The 14902-nt window shown below is 45.7% G+C and overlaps 1 protein-coding gene across 1 annotated transcript in view; it reads left to right on the top strand.

Moving 5' to 3' along the window:
- The first annotated feature begins 2284 nt into the window (after positions 1-2284).
- The window catches only part of PEBP4 (phosphatidylethanolamine binding protein 4), a 257125-nt gene continuing 244507 nt past the window's right edge, over positions 2285-14902 (top strand). Inside the window, exon 1 of the mRNA XM_060015166.1 lies at positions 2285-2411. The gene's annotated coding sequence lies outside the window, so the exon portion shown is untranslated. The remainder of the gene's footprint in view (positions 2412-14902) is intronic.

The following is a 14902-nucleotide window of genomic DNA, read 5'->3' as shown; positions in this document are numbered from 1 at the left end:
AGGAGGCCCATAGAAAGCTCTTGGGGAGCTGGAGCTCTGGGTAGAATCCTAGCCCCAAAAGAAGACCCTGCACCACCATCTCCACGCTCTGACAGGGAACCCCTGGGGAGGCAGGGTGGCTTCAGCGGACCTCACTTACATCCTCCCCATCCGCCGTTTGATACACACAGCACCGAGGGTCGGGGAGCCCTGGTGCCGGGGGGCATCAGTCAGAGCCCAGACCGCACTCTGCCTCTGCAGGGCCCGTGTGGTGGCCGTTTGGCAGGCAGAGGCCACGTGGGTCGCTAACGGCCCTGCCAGGCTGAAGGCACAGGACCTGCCGTGCAACCCAAGTCCCATCACGTATCCTGGGTGTCTGGAAAAAAATGAGACCTGTTTGCTCATTCGTTCATGTAGCCTTTCTTTCAATTATCACACGCATGTTAAGTGCATTTTAGGGCCAGACACTGCTGGAGGTTGTGAGGATTATAAAATGATAGTGATGTCATCCAGGGATTTAAGTTTAATGATAATGATAATAATTTTTATTAATTTATTTATTTTTAAAATTTTATTTATTTATTTACTGGCTGCACCATGTGGCATGTGGGATCTTAGTTCCCCGACCAGGGATTGAACCTGTGCCCCCTGCAGTGGAAGCTCAGAGTCTTAACCACTGGACCACCAGGGAAATCCCAATAATAATTTATTGAGAGTTTCTTACATGCCCACTATTGGGCTACAGGTACTACTTTATTTAAACTTCAAAACCATCCTGTAAGGAGGTACTATTAGTATCTCCACTGGGGAGATGAGGAAATTGAAGCTTCAGGAAGAGATGTCCCTTGTCAGGGCAGTGCAGAGCGAGGATTCCACGCTGGCAGCTGGCTCAGAGCCTCTGAGAGGAGACCGCACAGCCCCTGAGCCCCTTCCAACCTCATGCCCTGATTTTAGAGCATTAACATGTTCTTAATTCATTTAAAAATAACCCTCTTCCTCTTACAGATGAGAAAACTGAGGCCCAGAGCAGAAAACGGCCTGGGAAAGTCACCCAGGGAGTTTGTGGCCCTGCCAGGCTATTAGCCTCTGCACCATGCTTTAATCTCTGGGCTTCAGTTTCCTCCTGCGGGAGACCAGACGAGGCTGTTAGGTGATGTTCCCCCAGTTTTGAAATTCTGACTGTGTGATGTTATCATATGATGTTTTTAGGGAAACAGAAAGCACAGAAGCAGGAATGGACCAGCTGAAACTTGCCTCAAAGTCCCCCTCCAGCCCACACTTACCCCAGCTTGCCCCACAGGGAGTCAAGAATGTGGAAATGTTTTCGTGCCTCAAGGCATGGGTTTTTAACTCAGCTGATGGGATGTGTGTGTGCATGTGTGTATATAATGTATATATATACTAAATATAATCTCCAGCAGTGGAACTGACAGGTCTTAACAGCTAGAAATGAGGAAATATGCCCTAGTGTCCTAGAGGTCTGATGACAAAGAGAAGACCTAAAATTACTGGACCTTAGAGCTTGGGGCAAAGGTTAACTGTAAACATGATCTGCTGGATCCTTAAATGGTGACCTCACATGGCCCCTGTCAGCCAAGCTGTGCTCACCTCCACTTTTGCCAAGGCCCATGGCCGCCCACCTGTGAGCTCCACACACCCTCGAGTCCCAAGAAGCCTTGGTCTCAGCCTGGTTCCTAAAACAAAAGAACTCCCTCACTCTGCTGCTCAAACCTTTGCAAGGAAGTAACAACAGACTGGCCTGGAATCTTGGCTGCCCTGGAAGGAATTCCTAGAGCAAGCCTGAGATTTCTTGGCCAGGTGTGACTAGAAAAAAAAAGAACGAAATTGGGTGAGCCGGGAGTATGAGAGGGTGAAAAGTTGGGTTAGGGATGCGCTCAGTTTCTTTTTGGAGAGATGGATCCCATTGCCTGAAAAATCAGGGAGCTCCCAGAGTGGGGAGGGGGTCATTAAGGGGCCACAAGGGCCTGGGGGGTAGGACTGAAGGAAAGGCCAGGCTCAGGGTAACTGGCAGAGTGGAGGCATCCCTGGTATGGGCAGTGGCTCTTCAGACTGCAGAAGGGCAGGAGATAGAGTGAGCCTGAGGGCCAGGGTGGGCCCAGAATCACAGGCTGTTCCCCCACCTCCCCTTCCCTCCTGGCTAGGTTCACAGGGAGAAAGTGGGATCCAGGCCAGGTGCCTGCGCAGGGCACCTGTGGACACTCCTCCCGCCCCGCCCCCACCCCCGCCCTGCTTCCTGCCCTGAGTCTGGCTGCCTCTGGTTGCTGGGCCACCGTCAGGGGGCTGCTGCACCTTGATGGGAAAGACACCTGATTCCTAACCGACCTGCCCCTCTTGCTGCCTTCACGCCTCCCTCCTTCCGAGAGATCACATCCTGAGAACCCCGCGTTGTACTGCGTGCTAGGAGTAACCAGGTGAGGACAGGTGAGCACAGGTGGGGACAGGTGGGGCAGCCAAGGCTCGCTGCAGCTCCTGTCTTTTCCCCAGGCACAGAGAAAGGGCCCAGGGTGGTCTCGGGACCGGTGGGACATGAGTGATGGACTTACCTGCCGTCTCTCCTCTGGGGCCCGGCTGGCCTGTCACCATTCCCTGTCCGGAAGCAGTGTCCTGGGCCAGGTCAGTGGGAGAGAATGCATGAAGAAACAACCACAGGGATTTTTAGGGGCTGGGATCCAAAGACCAGCCTATGGGGAGCCAGGTGAAGGGCATGGTTACTGTATCCAGGGGTGGAACCAGCAGGCAGGCCTCCTGGTCAGTTCCTGCCCCACCCAGGGCTGTGCAGAGCTCAGAGATAAGCTACCTGGGTAGGAGTCCTATAACCCATCTTTGGGCAGGTGAGCATTCCTGCTGCCTCGCCCAGCCCCTGACCCCCAGGGCCCTGCTTTGCTCTGCCCTCAGGCTCTCATTGTGACTTCTGTCCTGGTCTCGCTTCCTCCCCAGTGACTCAAATTGCTTTGGAATTTCACCCACCAGCTTTTTTCTGACGCACATCCTGGGAGCCTGGCTCGGAGCCAAGGAACAACGCTGTGCTCCAACCCCACCAGTGATTAATTTTGGCTCCCCGAGCTAAAGGCTATATAGAGCTGTGGTAAAGGAAGCCAGGCCGGAGAAGCAAGGGGGGACGCAGGGGGGGACCCGGGGTTTGGGGTGGGGCTGGACAGGAAGGCTTTCTTCCTGCTTCTGCTCACCTGCACGCAGGTGGAAAACAAACAGCAGGAAAGCTATTGGCTTGTGGTGATTAGACATACCTGGCTGGCCAGCCAGGGAACTCAAGAAGGTGCAGCAAGGAAGTTCAAAACCTAGGCCGACCTCTGTGCTTCTTGGATTTCTGGGTCTCGGTTTACCCTTTTGTGAGTCTTAAAGATTTGACAGCCCCTCATTTTAAATGCTGAGAACAACAGCCTGGTTAATTCTTTGATGAACCACCCATATCACTCCCAACGGCTTGAACTCCGTTACCTCCCCATTTTGAATATTATGTAAGGGACTGCCCGTGGGTGGGATTGTGGAGAAGAAAAGGGAGTGTTGTCATGACAGTGCCCTGGGCTGGGAATTGAAGAGCTGGATTCATTTCCAGGTCAGCCATCACCCCGTTAAGTGTCTCATCGGGGAAAAGGGAGAGGATTCCCACGGTCCTGCCAGCACTCACGTCCCGGGGTCTCTGATGTGTGCTGCAGTGGCTGCTTGACTTAGTGTCTCCCTTACCTCCTCCTCCTCCAGAAGGCAACTGCTTTTCCCATCCCCTCACCAGACTGCCCCTGACCTCTGATCTCCCCCAGCTGCCCAGGACTCACAGTCCCACCCTGTCCCTACCAGCAGCTCTGTTGAGAAAGAAAGGATTCTGTGGTCTAGCCCCCCAAATGAGTTCAGGTCAAGAGGATTGGCCTGTCAGTGAAGGTGATGCCCAGAGGTCTGGCCAGTACGCTATTCTCTGGTAGGGTAGGTCTCATGTGCAGGGGGCCCTAGAGAAGCGTGTTGTCAGCCTTCATCCCACCTCCACCCTCTTAGGTACCCTCGAGGGGCCATGATCACTTGGGAAGATGTTGAGAAGTAAAGAGTGGGGATGAGGGAATGGGTCTGTGCCTCCATACCCATACCAATGATTATAATCAGGAAATATTTTCAAATTAAATCACCTTTCATAAGGCAACAATGTATCATGACCAGATAGGTTTAAGAGTTTGGAATCCTGAGTCAAGACTGAGTTCATATCAAAGGAGTTCCACTTACAGGCTTTGGACATGCTGCATGTTTCCTTCTGTAGTTGTTACATTTCTAAGTGATGTGATATATGATATATTAAAGTGTTACACATATCCAAGCTATAAAACACAAGGACCCAAACAACTGTGAACCCCTTACTCAATTTAAAAAGTATAACACAACCAATACACTGCATGGTTGAAGCTACAAATGTGTAATTCCCCTTTCCCACTGCCCGCCTCTCCAACAGAGGGACCCCTGGTCTCCATTTCGTATTTGTCATTTCCTTGATGACTTAAAAATGTTTATATCATATAGTGTGGGCATCCCTAAATAATATACTGTTCAGGTGTGCTTGTTTCAAAGTTTTGAGAAGTGTTGTTGTACTGTATGTACATCATCTTGTTGGACTTGTGTTTTTCTCAGCCTTATGTTACTAAGATACAGCCACACTGATGTGTGCAGCTGGGTTCCATCATTTTCACTGCCGCGTCATCTCCAGGGCTATAGCATATTATTCTGCTGTCCAGTTTTTTGCTATTATGAGAACCGCTTCTTTGAATCTTCTTGAACTTGTTTTCAGGTGCACATATTCAAGCATTTCTCACCGGGGAGATATGTAGAACTGGGATTGCTGGGTTACAGTGTACGCACACGCTGAACTTGACAAGATCACACCAAAGTGTTTTCCTAAGTGGCTGTAACACCAGCAGTGTAGGAGAGTTCTAGTTGCTCACATTCTCATCACCACTTGCCTTTTCAGACCTCAGCTTTGCCTCTTCTCTGTTGGATGCATGATGGTATCTCTGTGTTTCTCTGATTACTTACAAGGCTGAGTGGTTAGCTTCATACATTTTGGTACATTTGTGTTTCTTCTTCTATGAGGTGCCCATTCATGTCCTTTGCCCATTCTTTGGACACCATCACTTTGTTATCATGAGTGATTTGTATGAGTTATTTATATATTCTGGAACTAATATTTTTTAGTAATATAAACATTATATCATAAAACATTATATATTTTAATATAGAAAAAATATTTCTAACTTTTTCAGCTGTGTGTGTGACAAATGTTTTCTCCAGGAATATGTCTTGTGCTATGACTCTCTCTCTTTTTTTAAAATTAATTAATTTATTTTTGGCTGCGTTGGGTCTTTGTTGCTGTGCGCGGGCTTTCTCTAGTTGCGGCGAGCGGGGGCTACTCTTCGTTGCGGTGCGCGGGCTTCTCATTGCGGTGGCTTCTCTCGTTGCAGAGCACAGGCTCTAGGCACGCGGGCTTCAGTAGTTGTGGCTCATGGGATCTAGAGCGCAGGCTCAGTAGTTGTGGTGCAATGGCTTAGCTGCTCCGCGGCATGTGGCATCTTCCCGGACCAGGGCTCGAACCCATGTCCCCTGCATTGGCAGGCGGATTCTTAACCACTGCGCCACCAGGGAAACCCTATGACTCCCTTTATGGGAGTTTGATAAACATGCATTCTTAACTACATTGCAGTTGAAATGATCAAGTTTTCTTTCCTGGCTAGTGTATGTTATGTCTTGATGAAGAAACCCTTTTCCTATCCTAAGGTAATAAATATAGTTTTCTGTATTTTTTTCTCAAACACGTTAAGCTTCCTTTCCTGTTAAGATCTCCATCTGAGTTCATTTTTATCAATTAGGTTTTCTGCTTGTTTTCATTAAGAAAAAAACGAGTGTTTTATTTCTAAAATATTTCTCTGGTTCTATAATTAAAAAGTGCTCATTAATAAATATTAATAATTGCAGAAAACGTGGAAAATATGAAAAATTAAAAGCCACTAAAATTTTCACTACCAATAGATATAGCTGTAAAAAATATATAGTGTAACTCCAGGTATATAACGTTACATTCCTTTTTATATCTTATTTTTTCTGATTATACAGGCTCATTTAGAAAGTAGAAAATAAAGGAAAATAGTGTGTATTTATGCTACCTTGAAAGTATTCAATGTGCCTCTCCACATTCCAGCTGGTTATTCAGAAGCAGAGTTCTCCACTGCTGAGAAAATTCCAGATCGTGGTCATTACCCCCACCAGTGCAAAGAATTTCTAGCCTTTCCTCGGTCAGCAAGAGACTCATGTGCACCCCATGGAATAAGCATATTGTGAGGGGGACCCTCAGCAACCCAACATAATTTGAAACGGACCCAAGCAAATCCTACAAAAACAAATTGGATTATTGAATACTTTATGGAACCATCCAAAGTACATGCAATCAGTTATTTATTTATTCACTTACTTACTTACTTACTTTTTTTTTATTTTTTTATGTGGTACGCGGGCCTCCCATTGCGGAGCACAGGCTCCGGATGCGCAGGCCCAGCGGCCATGGCTCACGGGCCCAGCCGCTACGCGGCATGTGGGATCTTCCCGGACCGGGGCACGAACCCGCGTCCCCTGCATCGGCAGGTGGACTCCCAGCCACTGCGCCACCAGGGAAGCCCCTTACTTATTCTTAATCTGTAATTTTTTTAACATCTTTATTGGAGTATAATTGCTTTACAATGTGTTGTTAGTTTCTGCTGTATAACAGAAATCAGTTATTTAAATGATAAATAAGTCCTACCTCTACCAAAAACATTTTTTTTTCCTTAAGGTAGAAAATAAAAACGTGGGTTATGATCATCATCACCAAAACCAAATACTTTCCCCCCACATTTTACTCACGCTTTGCTATGGCCAAACTGTGAACCTCAGACTTTCAGCCCTTTTTGGCGAAACTCTTTGAGCTCTATTTCACTGGATTGGTGTAAAAGTAGGGTCCATATTGGTGCAAACATGCTACATGTCACCTTTATTCCCACTTAGGCATGTGGCCGGCAGAGCTAATCAACCAGATACCCACCATGAGGCTGGAAGCTGCCTCACAATCCCCAAGAAGGACTGTCTGTAACAATGAGCTGGACTTGGCCCAAAAATCTGAAGTCTGGTTTGCTAGGTAGTTCCACCTTGCTACACTAGAAAGGCTTGAGAATGAGAGAGCAGAAAGAGGAAGCAGCAGACAGCTGGGAAGACAGCCGAGCCCTCCCGGGCAGGTGGAAAGGCCAGGGCACTGGGGGAGGAGTTCCAAAAAGACATTATCATCTCGCCTAGACACTGCCCTGGGCCTGCGTGATGGAAACAGTGGTGATGGCCTCAGGCCAGCAGCCTCTGAGTTTTCCTGCATGTGGGCTGGGTGGAATGGTGAGAGGACAGAGCTGGGAGCAGTGCAAGTCTTCTCCTAGCTCTGCTGCAGAAATGCCTGGGCAGGTCCTGATGCTTTAGCCTCTCCAGTGACAGACATCACCATTTATAGATTGGGGCCTTTGAGATCCCAGCGGGGAGGCCAGGAGTTGGGGGCATGGGGGGAGGGGTGCCAGCTGCACTGGAGTGTGAAGTGGTCCAGCTAGTGGGCTGCCTGGGCTGAGCAGTGCGGTGCTGCGGCAGCTAGAGCTCAGCTGACTGGGCTTGGGGCCAAGCCTGGGCCCTACACTCCCCTGCAGAAGCCAGCACTGCGCCGTAAGAACAGTCCAGCTAGAGTGGGCCCACTGCTCATTCTGCACCCGCTGGAGAGCAGGTGGAGTTTCTCCAGGGGCAGGTAGGAGGAGGAAGGGACTGCAGACGGTACAGATGGTACCTCACTTCTGTCCCCTTTCACCCTTGACACCACACCCCCCCACCCTGCTTCCACCCCAATGCGGCAGGAAGAACCTGTACCAGCTGCAGCTGTGAATTCCTGGCAGGGATGTGGCCGCTTATTCACGTGAATCTGGTTGGCAGAAGGCTCTGCTCTCGAAACCAGCCTACTTGGAACCATCTCGAGGGGGCTGCCCTAGTGAGGAGAGCATCTCACGGCTCCAATGAAGCAAAGAAGAGTGAGGCTGGGGGAAGGGTGGCCACCACAGCTCGGGAGGCTGCCACGGCTGGGAATGAGCTGGGGGCAACTCCACCAGACTTGCCCCAAGCTCCCTATCCTTCTGTCAGTGATATAATTTAGCATAGGTTTGAAAATCATTGTCACCACAAGCAGAGTTACAGAGCCGTTTCACTTTTACCAGCAGTTGAATCAACTCCAATCAACATAATCATTTATGGAACTGGTTACTTATGGCAGACACTTTGCCAAGCACTGACAACTTGCTTTTGTGATAGAAAATGAGACTGTAAGGAAAAAATATATTCTGACAAGCAGACCTTTTGTATATAATGCAGTAGAATTCTGGAAAATACATTTATAAATCTCAGAGGAAAATCAGTAGGTGGTTTAGAACTGGAAAAATTGTGACCAAATTCTTTTGCTTTAATCTCGACAAACAGATAATGGATCACACTTGAAAGGAGCAGCTTAGAGCGATGTGCAGTGTTTTCTTTTGATTGGCTATGACTAAAAAAGAAAGTTAAATATAGGAAATTTGAGCAAATTAAAAAACATTGTTTTGGGGTCAGAGCTATGGAGTGAACTGAACTTAATGCAATCAAGTTGAAACACAAATTTGGAATTTGGAATTGCTGAAGTATTTGGGACATCACACAAAGCTGTTAGAAAATTCGCTTCCATGGAATTTGGAGCACTAAGTTTAAATATCCACAGAGTTTGTTTTTTAAAAAAACTTGGTGTTGGACTTTAGTCCAGACTTTCACTTTGAAGATGGCTAGGATAACAATCAAAATTGTCCTGATTAAATGAACTGACCCTTCTGTTTTTCAAAATTATTAAGGAATTTGACGATTAAATGAATTCTTATTTCTCTTCACACTGGTAAGATAAATACACATTTTTCAGTCTGTCCTCATAAATATTCTAGTGTACCAATCTGAAGGATTTTAATTTACTAGTAAATTTTTTTAGCCAATGAAAATAGGTAAAGAGCGTACAAATATAATTCATTTCAAAAGGAAATGAATATGGAAGCAAACATTTTTTTCAAAGGCTTATCCTCAGTTATTTTTAAAAATTGAAAATTTGATCAATCTTAATTTATTAAATCCGTAAGGATTTTTTTTTTTAATGATAATACTCAACTCCATTTGCTTGGTGAAAGCATAAATTAGTAAAACAATCCTGGAAAATAATCAGATGATACATGTGAGGACCCACTTAAAGTCCAGGAGTTGGTATAAAGATTATTTTAAGCTGAAGGACATTTAAGGTGCAACAGATGCAGAAAGAAGCCTCTTAGAGCTTCCCTTATCTGACTAAAAGCAGAAATTTCTCGGAAATAAGTCTGCCAGAAATTATTTCTTCAGGGTGGACCTATTCCTCAAATAGATCAGATAAAACTTGCCCCACATCCCTTTTCTGGGGAATTTGTATGAACCTGAAGGAAACAGAAATACATCTAATGAAATAAAATTTATACTTTAAGGCAGGACAAGAAAAATTAAACATAAAATTCTCTTTCTGTGTCTGTTTGGGCCTCCTCCTTCCCCGATACGCCCTGTGCATCTGCTTTGCACGTTAACCAGAGCTCCTCAAAGATGGGAGTGCCCGCTCAACCCTAATGATCTTTTTTTTCTTTCTTTCTTCTGATGCTATCAATATAACTTCTTAAAATGTAACTTTCCCAGCCCCAAAGGGGGTCATGATGACTTGCTCTGTGCTTTGTACATGTTTACCTGGACTACGTATCCTTGGCCACCTTTACATAAAATACCCGTATATCATTTTGATGTATGATCCCTTGTCTCAAAAATGTATATGACTGTACCTTCGACTTCCAACAAGCAGAACAGTTCTTAGAGCTTTCTGAGAATCTGCTTCCTGGGTTCTAATCCTCAGTTTGGCTCTAATAAAATTCCCTTTTTTTTTCTTCTTGATAGTTAATTGAAATTTCACTGACACGCCTCCTACCTGTATAGACAATATTATCACAAACTTCATCTCTTGTGTGTTCTGAAAATCCATTTATCTTACCCAAAGAAACCTATTTATTCTTCCCAGAGAAGCATTTTACTCCTCCCACCCTTTCCCCTACTAAGTAAGGTACATAAGCCTTTAACTCTGACCATTTAATGAGCCAGCTACTTCATTTGTTGGCTGTCATGTGTACCCAAATAAACCTTTTCCCCCGTTAATCTGTCTTGTTGATTTAATTCACAGGCCTTGGTTACTAAACTTAAGAAGGTAGGGGAAAAGCTATATTTTTCCTCTCCTACATATATACTAAGAGAAAAGAATTCATATACTTCGATCCAAGAAAATTCTAAGCACAAAAGAAGTGAGGAAAAGATGTACATATAGGATGTTCACAACACTAGAAATAGGGAAAAAATGAAGAAAAAAATAAACTATCTTAGTCCATTCAGGCTGCTATAACAGATCATAAACTGGATGACTTATAAACAGAAAAATATTTCTCACAGTTCTGGAGGCTGGGACATCAAGGTGCTGGCATATTCAGTACCTGGTGACAACCCATATCCTGGTTTATAGACAGCTGTCTTCTCCTTGTGTCCTTATATGGTGAAAGGGGGAAGGGAGAGCTCTGGGGTCTCTTTTATAAGGCCACTAATCCCATTCATGGGGGCTTTACCCTCATGACCTAGTCCCTGCCCAAAGGCCCCAACTTCACATACCATCACACTGGGGATTAGGTTTCAACATGAATTTGGGGGGAAGACAAACATTCAGTCTATTGCACTAAGTGCCCTACAATAGTGGAAGGTTTAAATAAATGATGCTGTATCCGTAAGATGGAATGTGTGTAGTATGCTCTCTCTCTCTCTCTCTCTCTCTCACACACACACACACACACACACACACACAAGATACATGATTGTTTATCAGTATGATCTCAGTTAAGAGAAACTCATGCATGAGAAAAAGGATTGAAAGAAATATCACAAAATGTAAACTGTTTTTTCCTAGATGTTGAAATGAAGGGTCTTAAAATTTTCTTTCTGTATATTTTGATACCTTCTACATTTTTAAAGTAAGTCTGTAATATCTTCTGATGGGGGATGGGTGGAAGAGAAGCACAAAAGGTAATTATTTACCAAAATAGTAAACAAATTAATTTGCAAGGAAGGAAAGAAAAAAGGAAGGAAATGTTTTGCCAGGTCTTTTCTTTCACTTATAAAATGTCACTAAAGCAATAAATTTGGGTGGATTATTTTCTTAAGGTACAATCAGTATTTTAATTGTTTTATTGCATCCCATAGGTTAGTGATAAAAGAAAATGTAATGTAACTCAAGTTGAAACATAAAGTTTCAACTTGGTATGTTAAATAACTTGGTATAAAAGACTCTAATAAAGATATAAACATGTATATTTATATATCATGACAATATACAAAAGATATAAGAAGTTAGGCAGTGAATTGCTTATTATAAATAGCTTTTAAACTTGCTTTTCAAAGATAAGAAAACATACAGGAAGTTAAGGAAAAGATATCTTCCATGACTTCAACATCAGATTGGCAATTCTTTTCAGTTCTTCTACCTCCATGTTATACATTTTTATATATTTTTTGCTTTTTATTTATCAATCATAAAAAATTTTACATTTTCTTATCTTTCTTCTAGCCTCATGTTGTAAGGTGTCCTTTATGTTTATAAACTTTTTAATTATAAATGTTTGAAAACATACAGAAAAATTGAAAAAAAAAGTGCAATGAATACTCATATTCCCATTACCTAGACTTAACAATTGTTAACATTTTTCCTTTGTGCTTCTTTTTTTTTTTTGGCAAAAACTTTTCAAAATAACTTGTAGATGTCTTAACAAAAGTTTCCTAATATCATCCACTACCCAGTTGATATTCGTATTTCCCAAATTGTCCCCAATACCTTTTTTAAAAATTTATTTATTTTATTATTATTTTTTTTGGCTGTGTTGGGTCTTCGTTGCTGTGCACGCGCTTTTCTCTAGTTGCGGCGAGCGCGGGCTACTCCTGTGCGGTGGCTTCTCTTGTTGCGAAGCACGGGCTCTAGGTGCACAGGCTTCAGTAGATGTGGCACACAGGCTCAGTAGTTGTGGCTTGCGGGCTCCAGAGCGCAGGCTCAGTTGTTGTGGCACACGGGCTTAGTTGCTCCGCGGCGTGTGGGATCTTCCCGGACCAGGGCTCGAACCCACATCCCCTGCATTGGCAGGTGGATTCTTAACTAATGTGCCACCAGGGAAGCCCCACTCCCTAATATCTTTTATAGTTATTTTCTTACTCAGATCTTTTGAACAGTTGCCTAATATTACCATCACTGGATGAAATTAACCAATTCTTCTAAAGTTGACCTGCAATTATCAAGGAGCTTCTTTTTTTTGCACATTTGTTCTTTAAATGAGTGTTTATTGAGCACCTACCATGTTCCAGCAAAGTGCTGAGTGCTGGAATGACGGGGTGAAAGTCATTTTCCTGCCTTTGCATAGCATATGGTCAGTGGACAAGGAGCCTTTTTTTCATCGGAACATTTCTAAACTAGTAGAAAGGGGGGATACTGAGTCAAGCAGTGGGAGCTTGCATCTGGATATGTATATTGTTATTCCCTTCCCCCCCCCCAAAATGTGTTCTACCCATCATGCTGTATCAACAGAAACAATGCTTTTGACATTTACCAACTGAAAATGACAATATCCCCTCTTTTGGAATTTCTCCCTTTTTAAAAAAATTGTTTTCCTTTTTGGTATTTCCCTGAGCAGAAAATGACATGGACTTTTCTTTATTCCTTGATGATCAAAGCAGATTATTCTTCCCAAGTCCCTCCTGGCTCTGCTTCCACCATCCTTTCCTTTGATCCTTTGGTCCCAGTGTTCCTACCTCCACAGCATTCCTGCCCCCAGGGCAGAGATGGCCTTTCACCTCTTGCTGGCTGCCTGCGACCCGCTAGGTTGTCTGCAGCCTGGTCTGCACTGTCTCAATCTCATCCTGCAGAAAGTGGTTTACAGCTTCCATATACCCCCCCACCCCAGGAGTCCCCTCAGGGTGAGGGGCAGCCAGGACTTGTTACACTGCAGTGTAGTGGGAAGGACAGGAACCAAGGGAAGGAAAGGGGCCACCAAACTGGAAGGATCTCCTTAAGCCGGATCCATCTTTTTCTGCTAACCCACTCTTCACCATATTCTCAAGAGCATCCCACATAGTACAGCGTGATGGCCGTACTTTGCTTTGCCCTGCTCTGCTCCTTCTCAGGGCTGTGTCCCTGCCTAGAATGCACTACCCATCCTCTCTTCCAACCAGCCCTCAAAGCCACTCCTCGAGGTCAACCTCAAGTTTTTAAAATCAGCTCTCACTTCTGCTCTTCGCTCACACCCAGCTCTCTCCATCCCTCCCACTCCTCAGTAACTCAGGCATCAACTCTCCCAGGGGAGCCCCCTCCCACTTCCCCAGGTGCTTCCAGCCAGCTCTGAGTCAGGTGTGAAGGCCAAACCCAATGTCTTGAGGGGAGCCCTCCACTAACTCGATTACAAGGGGTTGGAGCAGAAACCCTGCTGTCTGCTTCACACTACAAAACCAGGACTCCTTTCCAGCAGTTTTGAGGGGATGCAACATTAGCATCTCCCAGCTGGCTGGACGTGCCCCTGTCAGGTCAGTGTCCATTCTGTCCTTCTAAGGTAGAAACAGCGTGCAGCACGTGGCAAGGCGGACCAGGCAGCATCCCAGGGGCGGGGCTGATTTGGACGTGGGGGAGGAGTGAGGTTTTGCTTTGAGATTTTTGATTGTGACGTCTCCGTGGGACAATTGTTTGGAGATATTGGCTTGACTCCCAGGAGGCAGGAAGCACAGAGCTATAGGTTTGGGGGTCAGCAACCTGGGGCCCAGTTTTAGACCCTACTGGGATCAGACCTCTACTCCCAGGGAGACAATGAGAAGGGGCTCCAGGGAGAAAACGGTGATCCAAGAAATACCCCCATTGAAAAGGGGCAAACGGGGTGCTTAGTGGGTGAATCACTTCTCTTGTCATTTTGTCCACGGGCCCTCAAAGTGGTGGGAACTCCGAGTAATACCTGTTTGTGCTCAGCACCTGGGCCAGTGGCTCCCAGCAACCCTTTCTCTCCCCCTGCTGGTCATGTGATTTAATCATTAACTCAGGAAAGAGAATTCCCCATGGAGGTACGTGATGGCCAATGAAAACTCTACTAACTGCATTTCACAGGCCCAGGCCGGGACTCATCCTGGCCCGGCCTGGTAGATTCTAGGCCTGCAGGGAACCTAAATTCCTCCCTGACCAGTGCTGAAGTGACTCAGGTATTCTCTGTCAGCAGGGCCTCAGGGGGAGGCAAATCAGAATTGTGAAGTGGGATGGCGGCTTGGGCCTGCACTAGTTACAGGTAGGCTGTCCAGAGTCTAGAGCTTTCTGTAGCTTGCTGCCCTGGGGAGGCCCATGAGCCACTTGAGTCTCAGCTCCCAAACTATGGGCATCAGCTTGTCTGCTTCCCTCACCCGTGACACTAAAACAGCACAAAGAGCAAGCAGGCCACCCTGCACCCCGCGACTTGCCTCTGCCTTGTGACTGTGCTTAATATAGGTCAAATGGAAACAGCTCCCAAAATAGACCTTCTCTGAGAAGCAGCTGCACTTGTGAAATGCTCCACAGAAAGGGAAAGGTGTGGGTGACAGGGGAGCGTAGTTCTCCGCAGGTCTTATGTAACCTGGGCTTGAAAATCGGGGCCAAATATCTATGGAGGAAAAGCAGTCTGCCCCTGCCCCTGCCTCCCCTCCCTCCCATGCCCTCAGGCCCAGAAAGCAGCCCAGCTGTACATCCGCAAAC

The sequence above is a fragment of the Delphinus delphis genome, chromosome 6 (genome assembly GCF_949987515.2).
Source record: "Delphinus delphis chromosome 6, mDelDel1.2, whole genome shotgun sequence".
NCBI lineage: Eukaryota > Metazoa > Chordata > Mammalia > Artiodactyla > Delphinidae > Delphinus > Delphinus delphis.
Note: the sequence above shows the minus strand (reverse complement) of the source record. Positions and strands in the feature narration are given on the sequence as shown.